Source organism: Coregonus clupeaformis, chromosome 28, assembly GCF_020615455.1.
Source record: "Coregonus clupeaformis isolate EN_2021a chromosome 28, ASM2061545v1, whole genome shotgun sequence".
Lineage (NCBI taxonomy): Eukaryota > Metazoa > Chordata > Actinopteri > Salmoniformes > Salmonidae > Coregonus > Coregonus clupeaformis.
In genome coordinates this window covers 29,319,479-29,338,478 of record NC_059219.1, presented here as the reverse complement: position 1 = coordinate 29,338,478, position 19,000 = coordinate 29,319,479, and the positions used below count along the sequence as shown (strand labels likewise).

The 19,000-nt window shown below is 45.5% G+C and overlaps 1 protein-coding gene and 1 pseudogene across 1 annotated transcript in view; one reads left to right on the top strand and one right to left on the bottom strand.

The window, feature by feature from the left end:
- The window catches only part of LOC121543946, a 31,861-nt pseudogene extending 22,681 nt beyond the window's left edge, over window positions 1-9,180 (bottom strand).
- LOC121543945 (glucocorticoid modulatory element-binding protein 1-like) overlaps window positions 8,925-19,000 on the top strand; it is a 35,077-nt gene continuing 25,001 nt past the window's right edge. The window contains exon 1 of the mRNA XM_041854068.1: window positions 8,925-9,017. The gene's annotated coding sequence lies outside the window, so the exon portion shown is untranslated. The remainder of the gene's footprint in view (window positions 9,018-19,000) is intronic.

Sequence of the window (19,000 nt, the reverse complement as noted above, 5' to 3'; positions counted from 1 at the left end):
CTTACTGGTTGGTAGGTGATCAAATACTTATGTCATGCAATAAAATGCAAATTAATTACTTAAAAATCATACAATGTGATTTTCTGGATTTTTGTTTTAGATTCCGTCTCTCACAGTTGAAGTGTACATATGATAAAAATGACAGACCTCTACATTCTTTGTAAGTAGGAAAACCTGCAAAATCGGCAGTGTATCAAATACTTGTTCTCCCCACTGTATGGCAAATAGGAGTGGTAATATCGTCCGCTATTATCCTCAGTAATTTTACATACAAGTTGACAGATCCCGGTGGCTTGTCATTGTTGATAGACAACAATATTTTTTTCACCTCTTCCACACTCACTTTACGGAATTCAAAGTTACAATGCTTGTCTTTCATAATTTGGTCAGATATACTTGGATGTGTAGTGTCAACATTTGTTGCTGGCATGTCATGCCTAATTATGCTAATCTTGCCAATGAAAAAAATCATTAAAGTTGTTGGCAATATCAGTCGGTTTTTGTGATGATTCAATGAATGATGGAGCTGAGTCTGCCTTTTTGCCCAAAACTTCATTTAACAATCACTAATCAAAACTGATAACTACTGAACCAAAATGATGTATTGTCTTGTTAACGTATATAGTTTGATAACTGCTGAACACTGAAAAATATATATTTGTACCTCATAAATATATACATTTTACATCAATTTATGTTGGAAGGTAAAACCAAATCATATATGGATGTGGCTGTAAATACTACATTATCATTCTCCATCAGCCAGTGTGCTTCAATACGTAGGACAAAGTGCAAATAGTCACACTATGTGCTACCATTTGGAATTATACTGTAGTGTACAATGCACTGCTGAAATACCTGGGTTGTATATAACAATATATTATACTCATTTTCTGAATTTCATTGATAAGCTGATGAATTTCAAGCAGAGTGATCTTGTACAATGTTGCATGGGGCAGAAATGACATACAACACATTTTTAAAGTAGCCAACTGCTTTACAATACCTCTATTTCTGATGATTTGTCCTAAGTATGTGTCACACCAGCCTTCGCTTTGGCTCCCCCTCCTGTCCAGCTCAGGCGTTCGGCGTCGCCGGCCTTCTAGCTGCTGCCGAACCTGCTGCTGGCAAACGCTCTTCACTCATCAACCCCGGACTTGTCTCATCATCATTACACACACTTGGTTCCAATCCCCACTCTATCACTGTATATATACTCCCTCTGTCATTTGTCTTTGTCGGTCATTGTATATGTTGCTTGTTTTCCTGAGAGGGATCTCTCCTACTATTTCCTGAGTACTTTATATCTTGCACTGTGGGTTTCGTCCCGCTTTAATAAATTCAGTAGTTCTAAACCTGCGACTGCCACCTGCCTACTCCTCTCTACACTTGTGACAGAATGACCGACCCAAGAAAACAGGAGGCAGCAGGACATCTCCACCTCTCCTCTGTAGGAGTGAACGACTTGTGCCTGGAGCACCTTGGGACTGCCATGGACAATGTGATCTGGACCGTACGCCAACTGCAGGCTACACCTCCACCTTCCCAGCTCCTCACGGTCGTTCCAGCCACGCCACCACCATCTACATCACCCGGTCCGATCAGCAACGTCCACCTGCCCCTCCTGGAGCGGTTTTATGGCACCCCAGCTCTCTGTAGGAGGTTTCTCCTGCAGTGTGACCTCCACCTTGCACATCATGGCCTTGGTGATTTCAGTGCTGACAGGCCGGGCTCTGGAGTGGGCGCACGCCATCTGGGAGAGGGACGGTCCAGAAGTACAGTCCTATGAGCGCTTCACTAAACTCTTCCATGCCGTTTTCGACCACCCAACAGAGGGCCGAGAGGGAGGTGAGCGTCTCCTCCATCTGCGCCAGGGGTCCAGGACAGCATCTGAGTACGCTCTGGATTTCTGGACAGTGGCTGCTTCTACTGGCTGGAACGACCAGGCCCTGTTGATGGTTTTCCGCAGCGGGCTACAGGCGGACGTCCAGACCGAGCTGGCCTGTCGCGATGAGGACCTCACGCTGGACCAGCTCATCGTCATGGCCATCCGCCTGGATAATCTCCGCCCGTCGTCGCCCATCGCAGGGGTTCGGGTCTCTCCCAGGAACCTCCAGCGAGACTGAGCCCATGGAGGTGTGCACGGTGCACCTTCCCCCAGAGGAACATCAACGCCGCCGTCAACAGGGTCTCTGCTCCTACTGCGGGGAGTCGGACCACCCCTGGAACACCTGTCACAGAAGGAGAACCAGGTGAGGAAGCGACAGGCCGGGGAGCGCTCCTGCACCTTCCCAGGTAGGCGTGGATGTGCCTTGCTCCTCTCTGTCCACTCAGCTCATTCCCAGACTATCCTGGTTCCCCACTGAGTCCTGCCCTAGTGGACTCAGGTGCTGCGGGTAATTTCCTAGACCGGTCAGTGGCCTTATCATTACGCATTCCTCTAGTCCCTTTACAACCCCCTATCCCAGTCCATGCCCTAGACAACTAGGAACAGGACTGGTGAGCCAGACCACGATTCCCATTTCACTCACAGTTGATTACAACCTCCATGAACGCATCACGTTCCTCATCTTAGACTCTCCTGCACACCCCTGGTTACAGTTGCATAACCCCAGCATATCGTGGACAGAGAGGTGGTTGTTGGGTTGGTCACAGGAGTGTCAGAGGAGGTCTCTCTGTGTCTATCTGTGCCACCTTCGTGGAAAGTCCGGACCAGGCCACCCACGTCCCTATCCCGGAGAAATACCGGGACCTACAGGTGGATTTTCCAAAGGCTCGTGCCACATTCCTGCCCATTCATCACCCATGGGACTGCACTATCGACCTACTGCCTGGTTCTACCCTCCTGCGGGGGCACATCTACCCTCTCTTACATGCAGAGACTGAAGCCATGGAGGTCTACATCCAGGAGGCCCAAGGATTCCTTTTTCGTGAAGAAGAGCTCCCTGTCAATTACCGTATCTCACCCTCATATAATGTATCTCTCCTCAGGCCGGTGGCAGCTGGTCCCCTGGCTACTGCTGGACCCCACGACGCACCTCCCCCTCCCTTGGACGTTGAGGGAGCCCCGGCGTACTCCGTCCGCAGCCTGGTGGACTCAAGGCATCGTGGGGGGTCTCTCCAGTACCTGGTCGACTGGGAGGGGTACGGTCACGAAGAGCGGTGCTGGGTTCCGGCGCGGGACGTCCTGGACCGTTATCTAATTCGGGATTTCCACAGGCGTCGTCCCGCCCGACCCGCACCGCGTCTCCGGGGTCGTCCCCAAGGTCGGTGGCGCCCTGCCTCCGGGGGGTGGGGGTACTGTCACACCAGCCTTCGCTTTGGCACCCCCTCCTGTCCAGCTCAGTCGTTCGGCGTCACCAGCCTATTAGCTGCTACCGAACCTGCTGCTAACGCCCTTCACTCATCAACCCCGGACTTGTCTCGTCATCATTACACACACCTGGTTCCAATCCCCACTCTATCACTGTATATATACAGTGCTATGAAAAAGTATTTGCCCCCTTCCTAATTTTCTCTACTTTTGCATATTTGTGATACTGAATGTTATCAGATCTTCAACCAAAACCTAATATTAGATAAAGGGAACATAAGTGAACAAATAACACAACAATTACATATTTATTTCATTTATTTCATAAACAAAGTTATGCAACACCCAATTCCCCTGTGTGAAAAAGTAATTGCCCCCTTACACTCAATAACTGGTTGTGCCACCTTTAGCTGCAATGACTCCAACCAAATGCTTCCTGTAGTTGTTGATCAGTCTCTCACGTCACTGTGGAGGAATTTTGGCCCACTCTTCCATGCAAAACTGCTTTAACTCAGTGACGTGTGGGTTTTCAAGCATGAACTGCTCGTTTCAAGTCCTGCCACAACATCTCAATCGGGATTAGGTCTGGATTTTGACTAGGCCATTCCAAAACGTCCAATTTGTTGCTTTTTAGCCATTTTCATGTAGACTTGATTGTGTGTTTTGGATCATTGTCTTGCTGCATGACCCAGCTGTGCTTCAGCTTCAGCTCACAGACGGATGGTCTGACATTCTCCTGTAGAATTCTCTGATACAGAGCAGAATTCATGGTTCCTTCTATTAAGGCAAGTCGTCCAGGTCCTGAGGCAGCAAAGCATCCCCAAACCATCACACCACCACCACCATGCTTGACCTTTGGTATGATGTTCTTACTGTGGAATGCAGAGTTTGGTTTTCACCAGGCATAATGGGACCCATCTCGTCCAAAAAGTTGACTCAAGTTTGCCAAAAAGCACCTGGATGATCATCAAGACTCTTGGAAGAACGTTCTATGGACAGATGATTCAAAAGTATAACTTTTTGGACGACATGGTTCCAGTAATGCCTGGCGAAAACCAAATGGCCTAGTCAAAGTCCAGACCTAATCCCAATTGAGATGTTGTGGCAGGACTTGAAACGAGCAGTTCATGCTTGAAAACCCACACGTCACTCAGTTAAAGCAGTTCTGCATGGAAGAGTGGGCCACAATTCCTCCACAGCGACGTGAGAGACTGATCAACATCTACAGGAAGCATTTGGTTGGAGTCATTGCAGCTAAAGGTGGCACAACCAGTTATTGAGTGTAAGGGGGCAATTACTTTTTCACACAGGGGAATTGGGTGTTGCATAACTTTGTTTATGAAATAAATATGTAATTGTTGTGTTATTTGTCCACTTATGTTCACTTTATCTAATATTAGGTTTTGGTTGAAGATCTGATAACATTCAGTATCACAAATATGCAAAAGTAGAGAAAATTAGAGAGGGGGCAAATACTTTTTCATAGCACTGTATATACTCCCTCTGTCATTTGTCTTTGTCGGTCATTGTATATGTTGCTTGTTTTCCTGAGAGGGATCTCTCCTACTATTTCCTGAGTACTTTATATTTTGCACTGTGGGTTTCGTCCCACTTTAAGCTATGGTGCGTTAATAAATTCAGTTGTTCTAAACCTGCGACTGCCTACTCCTCTCTACACTTGTGACAGTATGTACTGTATAAGGATAATTAAACTGTAAGACTGTTTCTCAAGATGCTCACAACCTGCCATTGGATATAAATTATATACAAAAATGCATGTCAAGTTGTAGTGAAATACTGTATGGAAAATTATATTTACCATCTACTATTGTTTCTATTCGGCACTTCAAAAAGAACAGTTTTGAAATGTGTAATTTGTATTTTTGCTATTGGATTAAATGGTAGTTAAAATGACTAAATTATTAGTCTATCATTATCTGATGTATTGGTGACTAAACTTAAATGTTCTCATGGTATTTCATGGAAAACCTTGATTTAGCATGAATCACTCAGGGGTGAAAGATGTGTAAAACCCCAATGAATGCACAATCAAAGGTTCTAAACATAAGATAGGGGGCATTACAAGTGTTATCAGTTTAGAGTTTTGTTCTTAAGAGTTTTGAAAATATGCCACTTACATCTGAAAAATGTGCCAAAGAGATTGAAAAAAACTGCAATAATAACCTATTGTAGTACTGTAGTATCACAAACAATGATATCTCGTTTTGCTAAACAACACATTTCACCAGATGTCCAGTCCAGTGCATCTGTTTGTGAGATCCTCTCAACGGCCACCACCAGCCATGGGTTTGAGAGTGGGTTGGCAACCGTTACCGTGTTGCTGCTTTGACTAAGCTGGCCTGAGGAGGAGGAGTGAACACCCACTCAGAGTGGCAGTCTAAAGCCTTGAGGCCTCTTCATTCAGCCCAGGAGAAGGGTCCTTACTCTCCTGCCTACTGAGCAATCACCCTGGATGCTTAGATAGGGAAAGGAGCTGCATTCCAATAAACACACACACCAATACACACTCACAAGGCACTCCAACACACATACAAACATTAGCGTACAAATTTCATTGCAGTAAACGTGTGTGCACACATACATTAAACTGACTTCATGCCTGTGACTCCATCAACTCTAATGCTGGACTTGAATGCAGTTGGGTATGAAATTAGAGAGGGGGCAAACGTGGTCCTCTGTAGCTCAGCTGGTAGAGCACGGCGCTTGTAACGCCAAGGTAGTGGGTTTGATCCCCGGGACCACCCATACACCAAAAAAAATGTATGCACGCATGACTGTAAGTCGCTTTGGATAAAAGCGTCTGCTAAATGGCATATTATATTATTTATATTATAAATTACAGCATGTTTCCAGTCTCTTTGACACCTCAGTAATGCCTGTTTATGCCTTTCAACTTGCTTAGCAGCACTTTGGGGTTACCAGTGATGTAGGTGATGAGCAGAAAAACAACAATTATGATCACAGTGGGTGCTCTTCAGCACTGTTTACATCAATGTTCCTGACTCAGGGGCACTGTAAAAAAGACATATTAACCAATTGCTTAGTCAGCGTCAAATGGACAAGAATTTGAGCTAATGTGTAAAAATGTGTTCACTCAAACTCTGCTCAAAGTGAGTGAATTTGAAAAAGCTTGTTGAGTAAAATTACAAATTCATGTTTGCCTTTGGAAGGCAACACTGTATGTTGGTTCAGCTACTGTATATGCCCAAATGTTGAGAAAACTCACAATTCTATTGCAGCTGGTTGCCTTACAATTATATTATAAAATATGCCATTTAGCAGATGCTTTTATCCAAAGCGACTTACAGTCATGTGTGCATAAATTTTTACGTATGGGTGGTCCCGGGGATCGAAGCCAATACCTTGGCGAACAAACAAAACCAAACCTGGGCCCACCTGCGAAACAAACACACCACATTCATCCCCTCTGCCTAAAATATCAGCACACACATGACTAGAGCTGGAAGCCTGGAGGCAGGGCAGCCTGGCTTTACACGCTAGGCTAGTGTGTGGTCTCCTAGTCATGTTTGTGTAGTGCTGCAGACCATCCATGCTTGTGTGAACAAATGACATGGAGTGAGCTCCAGAACAGCATGAAGTTGCCCCTGTGGAATCCGCTAATAAAAACAATATAATAAGCAGGGTAACTGAATAGTTACATACAGCCTCTGGAACTGTCCTCTAATATCTAGGAATGACGTCATACCCTTGTGCCCGCAAGTTATGGCTGGATGCACCATTGTGGTGTAGAATTGGCAGAGATTCATTGGCAGTGAAATTGTGTTCATGTGCTCTCTGCCTTTGCAATGGAATTGAGGCTACACTGTATGGCTTTTACTAGTAACAAAGAGTGGTTTTGAATTTACATTTACATTTTAGTCATTTAGCAGACGCTCTTATCCACAGCGACTTACAGTTAGTGAGTGCATACAATTTTTTTTTTTCATACTAAATGAACTACATAACAAAGGAGACAGATCAAGAGGTCCATCAGAAGTGGGTGGATTTGTCTTAATGACAAGCATTCATTCAGTCAGTCAGAACTTGAGTGAGAATTCTAAATCTCACTATGAAAATAGTTTGTCAATAGCAGATACAGTAAATTCCTTGTAAAAGTAGAGACAAGCCAGTCAGGTCAGTGGCCCAGTGTGCACTGGAGAGTCTTACCCAGGCTGGGAGCTCCGTTGTTGGATGTGATGGTGAGGGAGCCATTCCTGCAGCCCGGACTCCTTTCCACGTCAAAGTCCCCAAAGAGGAGGTGTAGTGTACGTCCCTTTGGCACTCGCAGTCTCCACTTACACCAGGAATCAACAGGGTGTGTGTAGCCCTCAGCCAACAAAAAAGAGATTACATAGAAAGTGATGATAATATCTTCAATAAAGTAAGCACCACACAACATTAAAATGACATGAAGATAATCTGTGAATATGCTCATGTATGTAGGCAATTCATGTCAGTTTACAGTCCCAACTAAATTCCATAACTTTTATTATATTTATATAATAGCCTACAATTTATAGTTATTTGAAAATTATCCAGTCAAGCCTCAGTAATTATCTCAATAAAAATATAATAATCGATTCATAAAAAATATAGCTAGTCTAATATAGTATATTTGGTTGTCTATTGCTCTTATACTATTCTATACATTGACGAGGACATATACAAGGGAATAAATAGCTTACCCTCCTGTCCGTTCACAATTATAAACACGACACTAAAGATGATCCAAAAACTGCCAAAATAATTCACAGCATCTCTAATCTGTCCAGGCTTCAAGAACATGATTTCCACAGATAAAAGCAAGGAGCAATCCCTCAAACTCCGGGATAACACTTCTCAGTACTCTTCTGCAGAAATTACTAAATTACGAGGCATTGAATACTTACGATTGGGCACAGGGAGATGAAGTGAGATCTCATTGGCTTCCAGATGTGTCAATTAAATCACTTTAAGAATCGCTTTCCCAAATAAGGGTGGATTGGGTCTTGCTAGATGTGGACCCATAAATGCTGATCTAAGGTCAATATAACTTGTTATTTCTTGTCGATTGAGAGGGGTCCACAGGTCCTAGATCTGTGCTTAGTGACAACCACCCCCTATGGCTGGAAATGACTGGAGTTGTGCAAAATTCATTAGAGCAGGTGAGAATACATTCCCTACATTTTCTGAGTTTAATTGAGTGCTAATATAAATAGATGGTTGAGCCCATAGCCTAATAAAACTATGTGCGCTCTATGCCTACTGTACACAATTGTTAAAGTTTGCCACCCTTTGGGACAACCAAACTTGGAGCATTGATTTCTACCTATTTATTATGGTAAATAATTTTACACGCTCAACAAACATCACTTATTGCATGCAACAACACTCCTTTAGTGGCCTAATGATGATCCGTGCTGTCAAATAAATAATTTGTCATTGTTGTGAGCTATTCTAATAATTTAGCCTTAACCTTTTCTAAACCATGCCATTATGTTGTGCTGAAGCAAGCCGTGCACTCCTAGTAGAGCAGTTTGACCGATTTACACATCGCGTGCGAACAAACCGCTTCTCGTGACAGTAGGACAGACGCTTCTCAGGCTAATGCTGGCTTCATTGCAGGAAGTGTAGCGAAGCAGCAGTACAGCGCATTCTCTGAGAACTCTCTGCAAGCAAAGGATGAATTCTCTGCAGTAAAACGGTAAGAAAAACACCGACTATTGAGTTAAAATAATATTTTATATTTTCTGGTGTGTTGTGTTTTCGATTGCCTACTCTGGAATGGTGTGTACTGTGTACACAATGGTTGGGTTGGACGCGTCGTCGCACTGTTGTTGGTGGTGTGCGTGCCGCCGCGCCAACATACGTCAGTTTGAGTGGATGAAGGAGGTAGAGAGGCACGCAAGTGCCCAAGTGGTTTATGTGCTTAAAATACTGGCTATAATATCTCTGAAACCTTCATTGGTATTTTATAGTGGATCTACTTCAGATTTTCCTCATTTTTAAATAACTTGCTGTCTTTTTCTGATAGGGTTTAATTCCTTTTACCACTTCACATAAACCACGTTTCCATCCATAGTTTTTATCCCATATTAAAGACTCAATTAAAGGACTGTTTCTAATACTTTTCAGCAAACTCAATGGATTAATGTAGTACAACTACTCCACTATCTATGTTATGGATTGGAAGCATCTTTACTGTACCATTTTAATAATGCACCCCTCCAAACCTACCTACATCGCATACGTGATAATGCCATTTATCTTATATTGGAGACTCAATTAAAGGACTGTTTCAAATACTTTGTCAGCAAACTCAATGGATTAATGTTTTACAACTACTCCACTATCTATGTTATGTCACGACCCGGTGCGAGAAACAGTCACTAATAATTGTCAGAACCCAGAAGATGAGGCAGACACAGCTGTACTAGAGATGGTGGTTTAATTAAAGAACAAAATCTTCAGGCAAAGAAACTAAATCCACAATGTCCAAAAATAAAGCCAAGAGGCACAAAGAGGAAAACCTCCAAAAAACAAAAGAAACTCCACAAAGTGGTAAAAAACAGCAGGGAAAAACAAACCTCAAAAGACTACTCAAACAAAACACAAGAACTAAACCAGAGAACCTCTGGAAAATCCCACCAGAGAAATATCTATATAAAACAAGGCTGGGGCTGGGTGCTAACTTACAAACACTGAGCAAGGAACTGAGGAACACACAGGGTATAAATACTAACAAGGGAATGACCTACAGGTGCAAACAATAATTAGAGCAAGAAAAACAAAAGGTACAAAAAAGGTGCAATGGGGACATCTAGTGACCAAAACCCGAACAGTCATGGCCAAAACCTGACAGAATCCCCCTCCTAGGAACGGCTCCTGACGTTCCTACCAGCCTTCTCAGGGTGGAGGGCCCTGAACTGACGAATGAGGTCAGGGTCCAGTATGTCCTTGGCAGGAACCCAGGAGCGCTCCTCGGGACCGTAGCCTTCCCAGTCCACCAGATACTGCCAGGACCGCTGCACCCGGCGGGAATCCAGTATCCGGTGGACGGTATAAGCCGACTGGCCACCGATGACACGGGGCGGAGGGGGGAGGTCTGCCTGCCGGGATAAGGGGAGAAAAAACAACAGGTTTTAATAAAGAAATGTGAAATGTTGGATTGATCTTAAGTGATCTGGGTAAGTGCAGGCGAAAAGTAGCGGGATTGACTCTCCTGGCAATCTTAAAGGGACCGATGAACCTCTGGGACAGCTTGCGAGACTCCACCCGTAGTGGTAGGTTCTTAGTTGAGAGCCATACTCTCTGGCCGGGGTACAGGGTAGGACCGGGACGGCGACCTCTGTTGGCTTGTCGTTGGTACTGCTGAGAGGAACGCAGAAGATTAAGACGTGCCTTCTTCCACGTAAGCCGACAGCGTCTGATGAACCTCGAGGCTGAAGGCACTCTGACTTCTGCCTCCTGGTCCGGGAACAATAGAGGCGCATAGCCAAACTGACACTCATGCGGGGACATACCAGTGGAGGAGGAGCACAAGGTGTTGTGCACCTACTCGGCCAAAACAATGAAGGATGACCAAGTGGACGGGTTGTTGGAAACCATGCATCTGAGGGTGGTTTCCAGCTCCTGATTCATCCTCTGTTTGGCCATTGGACTCCGGATGGTACCCTGAAGATAAACTGGCCGTGGCCCCTATGAGTTGGCAGAAGGCCTTCCAAAACCTTGAGGCGAACTGGGGACCTCTGTCGGAAACCATATCTTGCGGAATCCCAAAGACTCGGAACACATGGTTAATCACCAACTCAGCTGTTTCCTTGGCAGAAGGTAATTTGGTCAAAGGAACAAACCTGGCCGCCTTAGAAAACCTGTCGATGATGACTAGGATCGTAGTATTACCATGGGACGGAGGAAGGCCAGTAATAAAGTCCAACGAGATATGGGACCAGGGTCGGTGGGGAATAGATAGAGGGTGAAGGAGTCCTTGAGGGCGGAGGTGAGAAGATTTGCCCTGGCAGCACACGGAACAGGCCTTGATGAAAGTGGCAACGTCTTCTTTTATGGTGGGCCACCAGAACTTACGCTGGATGAACTCCAAGGTGCGGCCTACGCCCGGGTGACAGGTGAGGCGAGAGGAGTGCCCCCACCGAAGGACTTGGGACCTTGCTGCCTTGGGAACAAACAACCGATTAGCAGGACCTCCTCCAGGGCCCGGTTCGATGGCTTGAGCTTGTTTCACGGTATCCTCCACTTGCCACGAGATCGGAGCCACGATCTTAGCGGCCGGAAGGACAGTCATGTCAGTATCTTCTCGAATGGCAGGAGAGTAGATTCGTGACAAGGCGTCCGGTTTGAGATTCTTCGACCCGGGTCTATAGGTGAGGATAAACTGAAATCGGCTGAAGAAAAGAGACCATCGAGCTTGTCTGGCGTTCAACCGCTTCGCCTGCTGGATATACTCCAGATTCTTGTGGTCCGTAAGCACTTGAAACGGTTGAGAAGCCCCCTCGAGCCAGTGTCTCCATTCCTTCAATGCCATCTTAACCGCTAGGAGTTCACGATCCCCCACATCGTAATTCCTCTCGGCCGGGGTAAGCCGGTGAGAGAAGAAGGCGCAAGGATGAAGCTTCTTGTCTTCACCCCTCTGAGACAGGACAGCTCCAACCCCAACCTCTGATGCGTCTACCTCCACCACAAAAGGTTCATCCGCCGTTGGTAGTGTCAGGATGGGAGCAGAGAGGATGCGCTGCTTGAGTCCTTGGAAGGCCGTCTCAGCTTCTCTACCCCACAGAAACCTTGTGTTGCCACCCTTGGTTACCGCCGAGAGAGGGGCTGCCACCGAGCTGAAGTTCTTGATGAACTTGCGGTAAAAATTGGTGAAGCCCAGGAAACGCTGAACTTCCTTAACGGACTTGGGGGTGGGCCAATCCGCTACCGCCTCTACCTTCTTGGGGTCCATCTGGACTTGTCCGGGTTCCACTATAAATCCCAGGAATTGTACTCGAGAGGAATGGAATTCACACTTCTCCGGCTTAACGTACAAATGGCTGTCTAGGAGGCGTTTGAGCACTTGTCTGACATGCTTAGTGTGTTCTTGAAGGGAGCTCGAAAAGATGAGGATGTCATCCAAGTAAACAAACACAAAGATGTTAAGCATATCCCTAAGCACATCGTTTATGAGCGCTTGGAACACAGCCGGAGCGTTGGTCAGGCCGAAGGGCATCACCGAGTATTCGTAGTGACCAGTAGGCGTGTTGAAAGCGGTCTTCCACTCGTCCCCGGGTTTGATCCGCACAAGATGGTATGCGTTCCGCAGGTCAAGCTTAGTGAAGACAACTGCTTCCTGGAGCAGCTCAAAGGCTGTGGCCATAAGGGGTAGCGGGTAGCGGTTACGGACGGTTATGGCATTGAGTCCCCGGTAGTCGATGCAAGGTCGTAATCCACCGTCTTTCTTGGCCACAAAGAAAAACCCTGCTCCCGCCGGCGAGGTAGATGGACGCATGAGGCCTGCTGTCAGAGCGTCCTTGATGTAGGTATCCATAGCAGCTTGTTCGGGAGGAGAAAGGGAAAAGATCCGACCCCTGGGAGGGCAGGTCCCCGGCAACAGGTCGATGGTGCAATCGTAAGGTCTATGGGGTGGTAGTTTGGTGGCCCTCTGTTTGCTAAATACCAGTTTGAGGTCATGGTAACACTCGGGAACTCGGGACAAGTCGATGGATTCTAGAGACTCGGAAGGAGAACTCTGGGAACTCGGGAAGATACAAGTGGCTTGGCACGTAGGACCCCACTGCTTGATAGTGCCCACAGACCAGTCGATGTGAGGGTTATGGCTGTGAAGCCAGGGATAACCAAGGACGAGCGGAAACTCGGAACAGGAGATCAGATGAAAGTTCATCACTTCCTGGTGTTGGGAAACCGAAAGTCGTAAGGGGGTAGTGGCACGAGTGACAAGTCCAGATCCCAAAGGACTTCTATCCAACGTAGTAACCCTTATGGGGTCACTTAGAGGTTCAGAAGGAACGCCATTCTCCTTCGCCCAGATCCCATCCATGAAGTTACCTGCGGCTCCAGAGTCTACCAAGGCTTGAAGAGAAAACTCGTGGTCGTCCCAGGAAAGGGTAACTGGAATGAGCAGGCGGGAGTTGGATGGATGGGAGGAGGTTATGTTTCCCGTTACAGTCCTCCCAGGCCTGCACGGGAGAGTGCGTTTCCCTGGAGCCCGGGGACACGTGGAGCGGAAATGGCCCGGTTTGCCGCAATATAGACAGCATCGCTCCCTCATCCGGCGGTCTCTCTCAGCCTGGGAGATGCGTCCAACCTGCATGGGTTCTGGTGGAGCCAGCGAGGATAAAGGTGGAGACTCGGAGCTGGAACCGATAGGAGCTAGGGTGAGCGGTCTATGGTTTTGTTCTCTCTCTCTCAGACGCTGGTCTATGCGTGAAGCCAACTTGATAAGGGACTCGAGGTTGTCCGGTGGTTCCCGAGTGGCCAGTTCATCTTGGATGGTGTCAGAAAGACCCTTCAAAAAACACACTGTGAGCGCCTCGTCGTTCCAGCCACTTGCTGCTGCCACAGTGCGGAACTGGATGGCATAGTCCGTCACGCTGCGCCGACCTTGGCGGAGAGTCAGGAGCTGTTTGGCTGAGTCAGGGCCGTTGGTAGGACCTTGAAACACTCGCTTGAATTCTTCAGCAAAGGTAGAGTAGCTGGCACAGCAGGGACTTTGGGCATCCCACACAGCAGTAGCCCAGGCTAGGGCCTTTTCCGACAGCAGGGTGATGATATATGCTATCTTGGACCGGTCGGTGGGAAACGACGATGGTTGCAGCTCAAAGGAGAGAGAACATTGGGTGAAAAACCCCTTACAAACACTCGGATCCCCTGAGAACCGTTGGGGAGGCGGCAGACGAGGTTCAGCCAGGGGATTAACTGCCAGGGGCCCTTGAATCGGATGAACTGGAGCAGAAGCGGTTGCCGGGGAAAGTCGATCCGAAATCTGCTTTATGGAAGTCAGCATCTCTGACAGAAGTTGAGAATGTCTAGCCATTAAGGCCTCTTGCTGAACCAGAGCAGCTTCGTGGCGTTGGACAGTCCCCTCATGGTGGGACAGCATGGAAAAAAGATCCTGGGTACTGGCTGCCTCTGGGTTCATAATAATGGCTCAGTGTTTCTGTCACGACCCGGTGCGAGAAACAGTCACTAATAATTGTCAGAACCCAGAAGATGAGGCAGACACAGCTGTACTAGAGATGGTGGTTTAATTAAAGAACAAAATCTTCAGGCAAAGAAACTAAATCCACAATGTCCAAAAATAAAGCCAAGAGGCACAAAGAGGAAAACCTCCAAAAAACAAAAGAAACTCCACAAAGTGGTAAAAAACAGCAGGGAAAAACAAACCTCAAAAGACTACTCAAACAAAACACAAGAACTAAACCAGAGAACCTCTGGAAAATCCCACCAGAGAAATATCTATATAAAACAAGGCTTGGGCTGGGGCTGGGTGCTAACTTACAAACACTGAGCAAGGAACTGAGGAACACACAGGGTATAAATACTAACAAGGGAATGACCTACAGGTGCAAACAATAATTAGAGCAAGAAAAACAAAAGGTACAAAAAAGGTGCAATGGGGACATCTAGTGACCAAAACCCGAACAGTCATGGCCAAAACCTGACATGTTATGGATTGGAAGCATCTTTACTGTACCATTTTGAAAATGCACCCCTCCAAACCTACTTACATCACATATGTATGTGATAATGGCATTTACTGTATCCAATCAATTTTCAATCAATTTTATTTTATATAGCCCTTCTTACATCAGCTAATATCTCGAAGTGCTGTACAGAAACCCAGCCTAAAACCCCAAACAGCTAGTAATGCAGGTGTAGAAGCACGGTGGCTAGGAAAAACTCCCTAGAAAGGCGAAAACCTAGGAAGAAACCTAGAGAGGAACCAGGCTATGAGGGGTGGCCAGTCCTCTTCTGGCTGTGCCGGGTGAAGATTATAACAGAACCATGCCAAGATGTTCAAAAATGTTCATAAGTGACAAGCATGGTCAAATAATAATCAGGAATAAATCTCAGTTGGCTTTTCATAGCCGATCATTAAGAGTTGAAAACAGCAGGTCTGGGACAGGTAGGGGTTCCATAACCGCAGGCAGAACAGTTGAAACTGGAATAGCAGCAAGGCCAGGCGGACTGGGGACAGCAAGGAGTCACCACGGCCGGTAGTCCCGACGTATGGTCCTAGGGCTCAGGTCTCTCAGTTGGCTTTTCATAGCCGATCATTAAGAGTTGAAAACAGCAGGTCTGGGACAGGTAGGGGTTTCGTAACCGCAGGCAGAACAGTTGAAACTGGAATAGCAGCAAGGCCAGGCGGACTGGGGACAGCAAGGTGTCATCATGCCCGGTAGTCCTGACGTATGGTCCTAGGGCTCAGGTTCTCAGAGAGAAAGAGAGAACGAGAGAATTAGAGAGAGCATACTTAAATTCACACAGGACACTGGATAAGACAGGAGAAGTACTCCAGGTATAACCAACTAACCCCAGCCCCCCGACACATAAACTACTGCAGCATAAATACTGGAGGCTGAGACAGGAGCGGTCCGGAGACACTGTGGCCCCATCCGAAGAAACCCCCGGACAGGGCCAAACAGGAAGGATATAACCCCACCCACTCTGCCAAAGCACAGCCCCCGCACCACTAGAGGGATATCCTCAACCACCAACTTACAATCCTGAGACAAGGCCGAGTATAGCCCACAGAGGTCTCCACCACAGCACAAACCAAGGGGGCGCCAACCCATATTAAAGACTCAATTAAAGGACTGTTTCTAATACTTTGTCAGCAAACTCACTGAATTAATGTAGTACAACTAATCTTCTATCAAGTTATGTTTTAGAAGCATTTTTACTGTACCATTTAGAAAATCCACTCCTCCAAATCTAATTACATCACATACACAATAATGGAATTTATCCCATATTAAATAATTAATTAAAGGACCTTTTCAAATACTTTGTCATCAAACTCAATGGATTAATGTAGTACAACTACTCCACTATCTATGTTATGATATAGAGTAATTTTTACTGTACCATTTTGAAAATGCACCCCTCCAAACTACCCATACACGATAATGGCATTTACAGTGCCTTCAGAAAGTTTTCATACACCTTGACTTATTCCACATTTTGTTGTTACAGCCTGAATTCAAAATGGATTAAATCAATTAAAAATCTCACCCATCTATACACAAGACCCCATAATGAAATAGTGAAAATATGTTTTTTTAGAAATGTTTGCACATTTATTGAAAATGAAATACAGAAATATCTAATTTACATAAGTATTCACACCCCTGAGTCAGTACTTTGTAGAAGCACCTTTGGCAGCGATTACAGCTGTGAGTCTTTCTGGATAAGTCTCTAAGAGCTTTCCACACCTGGATTGTGCAACATTTACCCATTATTCTTTAAAACATTCTTCAAGGTATGTCAAATTGGTTGTTGGTCATTGCCAGACAACCATTTTCAGGTTTTGCGATAGATTTTCAAGTAGATTTAAGTCAAAACTGTAACTCGGCCACTCAGGAACATTTATTGACTTCTTGGTAAACAACTCCAGTGTAGATTTGGCCTTGTGTTTTAGGTTATTGTCCTGCTGAAAGGTGAATTCATCTCCCAGTGTCTAGTGGAAAACAGACTGAACCAAGTTTTCCTCTAGGATGTTGCCTGTGCTTAGCTCCATTCCGTTTCTTTTTTATCCTGAAAAACGACCCAATCCTTAACGATAACAAGCATACCCATAACATGATGCAGCCGCCACTATGCTTGAAAATATGGAGAGTGGTACTCAGTAATGTGTTTTATTGGATTTGCCCCAAACATAACACATTTTTTGCTGTATTACTTTAGTGCCTTGTTGCAAACAGGATTCATGTTTTGGAATAGTTTTATTCCGTACAGACTTTCTTTTTTTTACTCTGTCAATTAGGTTAGTATTGTGGAGTAACTACGATGTTGTGGATCCATCCTCAGTGTTCTGCTATCACAGCCATTAAACTCTGTAACTGTTTTAGTCACAATTGGCCTCATGTTGAAATCCCTGAGTGGTTTCCTTCCTCTCCGGCAACTGAGTTTGGAAGGACGCCTGTATCTTTGTCAATATTATGTATTAGAAGTATTTTTAATATACCATTTAGAAAATGTAGTCTTTGCTGAGATTAAATCAAAGATTAAATACTTTATATTCTATACCTTCACCATAAGCACTGACAGCTAACTTTGGACTGCTTGGATATGTGAATTGTTAACACACCAACAACCCACCATCATTATCCATCCTGTGCAACTCCTGTAACACCCTCCCCTGACTCCTGCTCAATGGCTTCCATGTTCCAAGTACTCTACTTCTCAAATACTCCTGAATCTAAGGCCCTCACTGCCATTGGAAGGAAGGATGTTTCTTGCCCTTTGACAGTTCTTTTTTTTATGTTCACGATGCTGGTGTGGCAGGATTATTCTTTGTATTGTGAAGTTCATTAGAAAAAAAAGAGTTTTGGACGGACTGATGGACCTTAATAATATGTTGACATTCTCATTCTCATAGTTACCGTTAAATTTGACCCTTATTAATAATGGAGGGGATGGCTGCTGTTTTACGGGCTCCTAAGCAACTGTGCTATTTTGTTAGTTTTTTTCGCATTGTATGTTGTACTACCGTCTCTTGTGACCGAAAAGAGCTTCTGGACATCAGAACAGCGATTACTCACCTCGAACTAGACAAAGGTTTTTTCTTTAATGAGTCCGACGCAAAGGATATACTGCTTTGTCAAGACAAGGCCCAAATCCCCGTCATCAGCGTGAAGAAAAGACGGAGGAAAAGGGGGAGGAGGGGGGAGGAGGGCGGGGTGCCTTGTAAGAACTCGCCGACGAGTAGGTAAACCACCACTTCCCTCCGTATTATTGGCCAACGTGCAATCATTGGAAAACAAACTGGACGATCTACGATTAAGACTATCCTACCAACGGGACATTAAAAACTGTAATATCTTATGTTTCACAGAGACGTGGCTGAACGATGACACAGATAATATAGAGCTGGCTGGCTTCTCCGTGTTTCGGCAGGACAGAGCAGCTACGTCTGGTAAGACGAGGGGCGGGGGTGTGTGTCTATTTGTCAATAACTGCTGGTGTGCGATGTCTAATATTAAAGAAATCTCTAGGTATTGCTCGCCTGAGGTAGAATACCTCATGATAAGCTGTAGACCACACTATCTACCAAGAGAGTTCTCATCTATATTATTCATAGCTATATTATTATTTACCACCACAAACCGATGCTGGCACCAAGACCGCACTCAACGAGCTGTATAAGGCCATAAGCAAACAAGAAAATGCTAATCCAGAAGTGGTGCTCCTAGTGGCCGGGGACTTTAATGCAGGCAAACTTAAATCCATTTTACCTAATTTCTACCAGCATGTTACATGTGCAACCAGAAAAAAATTACTCTAGACCACCTTTACTCCACACACAGAGACACATACAAAGCTCTCCCTCGCCCTCCATTTGGCAAATCTGACCATAATTCTATCCTCCTGATTCCAGCTTACAATCAAAAACAAAAGTAGGAGGTACCAGTGACTCATTCAATACGGAAGTGGTCAGATGACGCGGAT